Source organism: Daucus carota, chromosome 8, assembly GCF_001625215.2.
Source record: "Daucus carota subsp. sativus chromosome 8, DH1 v3.0, whole genome shotgun sequence".
Classification (NCBI taxonomy): Eukaryota; Viridiplantae; Streptophyta; class Magnoliopsida; order Apiales; family Apiaceae; genus Daucus; species Daucus carota.
Genome location: NC_030388.2, coordinates 4,547,454 through 4,557,057, shown reverse-complemented (window position 1 = coordinate 4,557,057; position 9,604 = coordinate 4,547,454). Strand labels below are relative to the sequence as shown.

Here is a 9,604-nt window from a genome sequence, read left to right as displayed (position 1 = left end):
TTTCTGAAATTATTGGCTAAAGGGGGAAAATATTTGAGAGGTCAAATTAATTTAACTAATATACTTTTTAAAAATTAATTTTTAAGGTTCCACTGCTGAAAATAAAATGATAAATTTCTTCAGTTCCGTAAAAATGTGTATCAATTTTTTATACATGAAAAGATTTGTGGCCAAAAGGACTGTTGCGGATTGGGAGGTAATAGTGCAATTTTCCTTGCTTGTCAGTAATTCAGTTCTTAGTAATATTGAGGAAATTTTAATTATCTACTTCATTTATCGCAGAAAGTTCATGAAGATCAAAGTAATAGAGTAGCTAAGCGTAAATATCCACACCGCTTGTCAAGAAAAGGATATATTGGATTGAAAGAAGAAGAAGTATGATCTTTATTAATGCCTAATAAATTATGTAGTGCTTAAATAAAATGAAGACCTAATTATAATAGTGGCTGAATTTTTGACTTAATTTGTACAGGTTAATTCGGGAAATATAGAGGCTGGAGAAGAGGTTGATAGGGCTGTTTTATGGAAGAAGGCCCGTGTTCCAAAGAAAGGTTCGATTCCTAAAGAACAAGAAGAGATCAATAAAAAAATTGTAAGTGTCTATTCTTTGAAAGAATTGCAATTATTTTCATATGTGAATTTTATAAAATAGTCTTATGATAATAAGATGAATTACTGGAAAAAAAAGAAGAAGGGTGAATTTCACCCATCTAGTACCAATGACGTGTTGACTGCCGCTTTAGAAACTCTAGAGCACTCTGGCAGAGTTCGTGCAGTTGGTGGCTTCATCACCCCTAAAGCTTTTTTCAATTTGCCAAGAGCAAAAAGTAGTCGGATTACAAAAGCTGAGTTGCTAGCCCGTGATAAACAGAGGTCGGAAGAGTTGGAAAAGGCCACCTCAGAGCTGAGGTCAGAGATCGCTGCACTTAAAGCTTTAACTAAAGATTCTCAGTCAAATCTTATATCCGACGGAGGGAGTTTCAATCCGGGCAAAGTAAAGGGTGTAGATGAAGATAATCTGGTAAAACCATCATTTCCTCCAGATTAGGGTGTAGATGAAGAAATTGATGATGAATGCGTGGTTACTAAGCAGCCAACTCCACCACCTGAAAAACAGGTACAATAATAAACATAACTGTATGTTAAGGTATCATTAGTTTAATTTAGTTTTGCTTTTGATCTTGGTATTACATATAATTGTAGGTTATGCGTAAATGTGACCTATCTGTGGGGACGATAGTGAACAAGGTTGCTTTTGGTTATGTTATTAACTATCAAGGGGAATCGAGTAAGATACATGGAAGGGAAATGCCTATTGGTTGCCTTCGTGTGTCAGTCGCTAGCTTTAGCAAACCAGATGCCCTGCTTCCGGTTCCCGTACCAGGTGAAATGGAGACAGTCATACAGGCTCTTGGCTCTCATGTAGCTTGGCCTGAGGAGCTAATTAGCTACCCAAGTGATCATCGTGTGGTAATTTTTTATTACAAAATCTAGTGTGTGTGTATATATATATATATATTCATATTTTCTATCTTCGATAAGTAATGTTATTGATAATTTTTATTCAGACTGCAAAGAAAAAACCAGTGCCTAAGTTGAATGCGGACGACTTGCAAAAAATGAAGAGCTTTTTTTCTAGAGCAAACCCAGGTGTGAAAGTACCAAAGCGCTTTAGGCTGTTGTATAAACACGCAACAAATTATATGCAAGCTACTGGGGCCTCGATACAAATCCCTTGTGATGCTGAGGTTTTTGGACGTCCAATAACAATTTATTTGTTGAATGAGAATGTGGTAGCTTTGCTGGAGTTTCAGATGATTGGTCAAGCAGTGATAACAACCTTTATGCTATAAGTAATATAATTTTTTTTGTTTTTCTATTCTACAACGAGAGGTATATATTGGATTCTAATGCAAATTTTATATCGTAGGCACTTGCATACTGAGTTAAGCAATTCTAAGGATATAGAGAAATTTGCATTTTGTGATCCGAATCCAGCATTTAAACTCAATGCTGACTTTGAAGACTACATTGTCGAACGGCCGGCTAAAGGAGATGTAGATGGGATTTTCTTCCTACCGCATAATCACAAGTATGTATTTATTGTTATTATTATTTTTAAGTTCATGGCAACAGTAAGCACTGGATTTTGTCACATACAACTTCTCTTTATTAAATATTTTGGTGTATAATTTATGCAACAGTAAGCACTGGATTTTGTCTATAATATGGGAAGGTCAAATTTACATTTTAAATCCAATGTCTCAACCACTTCGCTTCCCAGCACTTGAAAGGGCATTAACAAGGTATTTTGATTTTTCGGTAAATTATTTTATATAATTTAAATTATGTAGGTTGTTTCTCAAGTTTGACATGGATTAATTCTTTCAAGTGCCGTAAGTTCTTTTAACATGAAAATCGATAAAAGCGGCTATGTGCCCAAAGTAAAGAATCTTACGGTAATTTTTAATTTTCTGCAAGTCGTCCTCATGCTTCTAGTTATCCTGCAGAATTTGTACATCATCTGGACTAATATTTTATTCAAAATGATGATAGGGATCTCCAAAACAGCCTGGGGGCCTTGAATTTGGCTATGTTGTGATGCGGTATATGAAAGATATTACTGAAGATGAGGGTCTTTCTTTTGTTGATAAGGTAATAATTTGTTTCTTTTCGTAACTGGGGGCTGTGGTCAGAAATTACTGAGTGAAGGCCATATATTTTGAAATGGTAGTGACTGGAATGTAACCTTCTGTTGTTATTTGCACTGGTCAGAGAGGAGTCGTGTATCTTACGACGAGGAAGAGCTCGAGGAGGTTCGGTGCGAGAACCTGGAATTTATTCAATCTCATGTTTAATATATGGTTGGGGTATACTTTGCCTGTTAGTAATCAGATTTGGTTATCAAGTGTATATTCTAGAATTTGGCTAAATTAAGTACAGTTATGCTTGGTGTTGGTGAATGCAGTAGGATTGGTGGAGTTATGGTGAAGTTTATGGTTTATAGATGGTGGTGAATGTAGGCATGATCTAGTAATGGTAATTTTTGTTGGAGTTTGGTGAATATGGTAGTTTTTGTTGGAGTTTGGTGAATTATGGTAGTTTTTGTTGGAGTTTTGGAGAATTATAGTACTTTTTGTTGTTGGAGTTATGGTAAATGTTTATTTTGGTAATGGAAATTTGGATTGGTGCTATTTGTAATTGGATGCGTGCAATTTGGCTGGGTTTTTAATTCCAATTTTTTTCATTATTATATACAGACATGACATCATTTTTTTTACTGAAACTGATGTATATTGGTTCTTAAAGACAATGGTAAAACCGATGTATATTGGTGCTTAAAGACAATGGTAAAATTTTAAAACAGTGATGTGAAAAGGGGCTAACGACAACACGTTTCCAACTTAACACCGATGTCTACAAATACATAAACATCTCTTCACCTTAAAATACCCAATGTCTAAAGCTTGCCTAGACAATGTTATAAAATACAAAACCTGATGTCTATCTCATATTTTCACTTCAATATTACAAGTTTTTTCAAGTCTAGCCCACATTACATAGCAGTTTTAAAAGTTTGATCATGCATAGTTTGCTCAAAAGATCCAAATAAACATCGGTTTAATAAATTAAAATGATGTGATAACAAGCATAAACATCAACGTTATACTTAAACACTGATGTCTATGTCATATATTCGCTTCAACCTCACAAGTTTTTTCAAGTCAAGAACACATTACATAGACTTTTCAAATGTGTAATCATGCATATTTTGCTCAAAAGAGGCTAATAGACAACGGCCATAAACCGATGTCTTTTGTTTTTCACATAGACATCACCGACAGCAACATCGGTTGCTATGTTCAATAGACAACGGCCATAAACCGATGTATATTGATAAATTTCTAGTAGTGTATATAGTTTATTTGTATAAAATTTGAACATCAAGAAGTTATTAATATAGATATATAAGCATACTACACATTTGGATCTCAATATAAGGAAATTTTAGCATAAATTATACCTATTCAAATATTTTGTTTGAATAAAATATATAAAGCATAAAAATTGTAAAATATAAACATGCAACAGACAATAAATAGCAAAATAATAGAATGAAGAAAAATTGTTGCTCACTCGAGAGGACTCGATCAAGAGATCAAACAAGGAGTCAAGAGATATTGCCAGTCAAATTTTAAAGCACTGAGTGGACGAGGCTATCGGAACGGGACAGATGACAATGCATGAACCTAGGGTGCACGACGTGATAGGAGTTCTGTAAGGTGTTTCAACTGCAATGTGTTGGGGCACTATGATGCAGAATGCAAGAGGCGGCGACCGGATAGAAATTTTAAATGAGAGGCAAACTTGGCACATATTAAGACGATTAAATGAGAGGCAAACTTGGCACATATTAAGGCAAACTGACAGAGGTGTTGAGTTTTGTTCCTCACAATTCACAACGTTTTGTGAGGATAGTGGGATTGTTAGGCACTACCCCGATCCCTACCACCCTCAACAAAATGGCATGGTGGAGCGGAAAAATAGAACAATTGTGGTGATGGCGAGGAGTTTCCTGAAGGCCAAGGAGGTTCCACCTGAATTTTGGGGTGAAGCAGTGAGTCCGTGTACGTACTTAACAGGCTACCCACACGAGCTCCTTCAAGCTATACACCGTATGAAGCTTGGTTTGGATTAAAACGTGGTATGAGCCACATCAGGATTTTTGGGTGTTGTGTATTTATGAAGATACCAAGTATTCAAACGAGAAAATTGGATGATCGTAGTAAATATGTAGTGTACTTTAGAAGAGAGCCTGGTACAAAAGCCCATCGATTGTATGACCGTGAAGAGAAAAAGATTTTGGTTAGCAGAGACATAGTATTTGTGGAAGCAAAGACATGGGGCTGGAATGGTGTGACTGAGAAAGAAGAAGACCCAATTGAAAGAACTCATACTCATTTCAACTCCTATTCAGTCACCGGTATCATCTCAGTCAAGTGAAGACAATATTGAAGAGTCGGACAAGAGCAGTACTCCAAAACGTATCAGGTCAATGAATGATATTTGTGATAATACGAAGAAAATAGAGGTTGAAGAGGAATTATTATTTCTGGGTACTGTGGAGGATCCAGATACATATAACCTGGCATCTAAAGAGAGTCCTTGGAAGGATGCAATGAAAATTAAGATGGAGGATATTGAAAGAAACAACACCTGAAAGCTTGAAGTGGGTATATAAATTGAAGAAGAATACTGAAGGACAAGTTGTGAAACATAAGGCGAGACTGGTTGTGAAAGGGTATGTTCAAAAACAAGGTATAGATTTTGATGAGGTTTGTGCACCAGTTACACGGATCGAAACAGTGAGACTATTATTGGCTTTCGAAGCAAAAAATAGCTGGGAGGTTGATCACTTTGATGTGAAATCAGCTTTCTTGAATGGTGATCTTCAGGAAGATGTATACGTAACGCAACTAGAAGGGTTTGTCAAACATGGAAAGGAGCATCTAGTGTACAAGATGATAAAGGCGTTATGGACTTTGTCAGGCACCACAAGCCTGGTATGCAAAATTAAGCAAGTGTTTAGAAATCCTGGGTTTCACACAATGTCCATACAAGCATGCACTATTTGAAAGGCACATTGAGTATATACTGTTGAAGTAGATGTCTTATGCAAGGAAGATACTGGAAAGATGGGGTACGGCAAAATGTAAGCCTACACAAGGATAAGAACGGGAAAGCTGCGGATTAAACTGAATATGTGAGTGCAGGACTGAATTATATGGTTCATACTCGACCAAATATAGCATATGCTGTTGGAATTATTAGCCGTTATATGTAAAGACCTACTGTTATGTATTGGAACGCTGTGAAACGTATAATGCGCTATTTGAAAGGCACATTGAGTTATGGGTTGTTGTATTCCGCTGGAAGCAATAAAATATGTTATCAGGTTATTCCGATAGTGATTTAGCAGGAGAGGTTGATGACAGTAAAAGTACAAGAGGGATGGTGTTTTATCTAAATGAAAGCTTACCTGCAGGATATCTCATAAACAGCGTTGTGAGGTTATTCCATACCAAGTCGATGTGATTCGCATTCAGTTTGGCGATTCCTGCGATTCACTGAAATTCGGACTACTTAGTCTTTTAAAAAGACAAAATAAAGAAACAGGAAGAAGAGGTAAATAGAAGGCTTAAATATTTATTGAGAAACGTAAAAACATTAGAAAGAAGATGGAGAAGAGGAGAAGACGATGCCTCGATTGTCGTAAAAGGAGTAATCGATTTTACTTCATGCAGTTCAGCGATATTCCTTTACTAGTTTAATGGCCTTTCTTGATTTATGTGCAACAGTGAATGCCTAGTTTTGTTGAAGTCTACACCTCATCAACAATGATCAGAATCTGTTTACATTTTTATTTTTGTGAAATATATGTAGCCGTTTCATATTTTTACACGCAAACCAACATAAGGTGTTTAAATAACATCTTAATATATTACTCCGTCCGTCCCACAATACAAGTCTCTTTTGAAAAATTTATGCATATTAAAGATACATTAATTAGATAATATTTTCTCACATGTACCCCTAATAAATGCGTAATTGTGACTCTTATTTAACCGTCATTGATTATTGTACAACTTCAAGAAGGGTAATTTTGGAATAATGTCAATATATTTGCATTGGAAACTACAAGTGGACAAGTATTATCGGAAAAAAATTTCTTCCCTCTCAATTCTTTACACTTTTTTTATATTATAGCACGTGAAAAATGAAAAACAAGTACTAGATATCAAAGCATGATTTATATATATATTTACTACTCTCTCTTCCCTCTCAATTCTTTACACTTTTTTATATTGCTCAACACGTATTTCAAGACGCATATAAAACATAGTTTCATAACTTTTTTTAAAAAAAATTCTTTTTGTAATAAAATTTATAAAATAAATATTTATCAAACTATATTTTATGAGAGCAGTAGAATGCGTGCCTAGCCACGTCCCCAATGTAAACATTTTAGGTGATGGAATGAGTAGGCAATCCAAAGAAATTTTAGAAGGGAAAAAAAATTAAAGGCTATGCTAATAGATATCCTGTAATTTTATTTTGAGGGTAACAAGATAGAAAACGATAAAAATTAAGAGAATGCTTCAAGGAGGCTTTTCAGTGACAAGTATGTGAGTGAAATTAGGGATAGTGTGTAATATTAGATGATAATAAAATATTTATATATGTGGGCCAACATCGGTTGTGATTAAAATAAAAAACATAATAAAAATGTGCATGCTTCATAAATCTAATTGAAATGAAACTCATAACTAAGCTTCAAGAGGGTTTTGTTCTCCAATATAGTTCAACTTTTCATATTCATTAATATTGTAGTACTTAATGCTGTTTGGTTGGAGAAAGGTATGGGGTTGGAATCAGAAATAGCACAATAGTGGTATGGGGTTGAGTTATAATTTCTGATATCATGTATTTTGTTGGGAGGTGGAATGAATATGGTTGAATTAATTATTTACAAATTTAAACAGAAATATAAAAGATAAATCACAAGCCATATATAAACAAAAAAAACTAAACTAGTACAAGAAAGGTAGCGATGAGTCTTGTGTTTCATATATATTACTCAATTTTACAACTAGAGCTAAAAATCTAGTGTATGGAATAATTACACCCTTGATTGCTGACCATTCTTTAATACAAATAAACTAAGAGCACAGTATCACATCAAAGGAAAGAATTCATGAAATAACAACCAAGACCAAGAGGCAGGGTGAGCTTGTCGTCATTTCATTATACATCAATGATCAAACTACAATAATTCTTCAAAAACTCATACTTTTAGGATACTGATCTAAAACTATCACCCAATCCATTCAAAATCAGTCAGTGCCCTATTAAAATCTAATGCCATATATTTTAATCACCTTTGATATTGATATATAAAAAATTGAAAATCATTACCTCCCTAATATATTGCTATGGTTTAAGACAAGCCTGCATCCTATATGAATGAAATAGATACCATCTCCCCGTTCTTTTGGCCACTAAGCACCGTGTTTTCTTCTAAACAGAACAAAATGAAAAGAAAACATACAGTTTATCCGAGCCATGATGGAGAACAAATACAAAGTACAAACCCTGTGTTCCTGTATAAAGACTACTAGGATAGGCTGGCCATTGTATCTTGGCACATTCTTCTATGTATCCCGATTCTCATTTTTAATATCTATCGGACAAATTAACCAAACTAATACTAATTTTTCAAAAAGAAAAATATAAAATTTTTTAACATCATCTTTTAGATTTTGGTATATGAGATCAAGTAGATATTATCACACATTATAATAGGGCATGTATCTCTCCTTATATGGAGCACATTATATCTAGATTTTTCATTATTTATTTATTTCTCTATGAAAATATATTTTCTTAAAAAAGTATCCAAGACTTCTTAAGATTCTCTATATATTTCTTGTTTATATTCAAAGGGTGTAATACATTGGGATTCTTTTGTGTTTTTATATTTTTTGAAATTCATGTATATTCAGTTCGGATTTTAAAAACACATTGGAATTTTAAGATATTCAACAAAGATTTTAAATTATCATAATAAAATCGTGTGGTGTTCAATTAGTATTTAAAAATCAACTTAAAAACGAGATGACATTCAATTGAGATTATTTAGAAAATCTATTAATATTTATGACATATTGAGATTATTTAATATCCATTAAAATCTGACAATATATTAATTGAGATTATTGAGAATTTATTAAATTATGATAATATTTAAATATTAATAGACTTTTTATATTTTTTATAAAATGGTGATATTTGATTTTTTAGGGACTTTAAAATGATTTTTGTGATATTGTTGGTTTTATTTTATGTTTCCATAAAACTCACCAGAATTGACCAGATTGTTTGCTTACATCCAAAGAGTTTACATATAATTTATTCCACATGCCCAAAACAGCGCATAAAATCAAGATAGTTATAATATTCTAATTTATATAGAAATTCATTATAATCAGAGTTTATTCTATTTTGCACCCCACTCATTTTGGCCAAAATCACTTTATTACCTAAAAATATGAGTTCTAAATACATTTTATTATTTCAAATATATTTCGAGACATAATATGAGGAGACATCATGAACGAAAGTTGTAAGTAATTGAAAGTTTTTCTGAATTATCAAAAAATCGAAATCTGAAATTAATTGAATTTATTACGAATTTTTACAAGATCTCTAATTTTTATAATCTATTAAAAAATTACAAAAAAAATTTCAATATTTTAAATTTTATTTGTTTTAAAAGGATCTTTTCGTTCTATACGACTTTCGTTTTTTAAGAATTTTCAAAAAATATTGTGTAGAGGGTCAAAAAAATTAAATAAAGCTCCATCTATAATTAATTTTTTAATATTGCCCAAACTACCCCGTATAGGTAATAAAGTGATTTTGGCAAAAGCATGGGCCCAAAACGGAATAAACTCTTAAAATCAACCCCAACATGTTGAAATTAGATGATAAAAATATCATGGTAATAAATCAAAACATGACAATAATCAGTATTTCTATAGAC

At 33.0% G+C, this 9,604-nt stretch overlaps 1 long non-coding RNA gene across 1 annotated transcript; it reads left to right on the top strand.

Moving 5' to 3' along the window:
- Positions 1 to 2,237: 2,237 nt before the first annotated feature.
- Positions 2,238 to 2,602, top strand: LOC135148311 (uncharacterized). Its single transcript, XR_010286362.1, has 3 exons — positions 2,238 to 2,306; positions 2,393 to 2,459; positions 2,557 to 2,602. It is a non-coding gene; the product is annotated as an uncharacterized LOC135148311 (long non-coding RNA).
- The last annotated feature ends 7,002 nt before the right edge of the window (positions 2,603 to 9,604 follow it).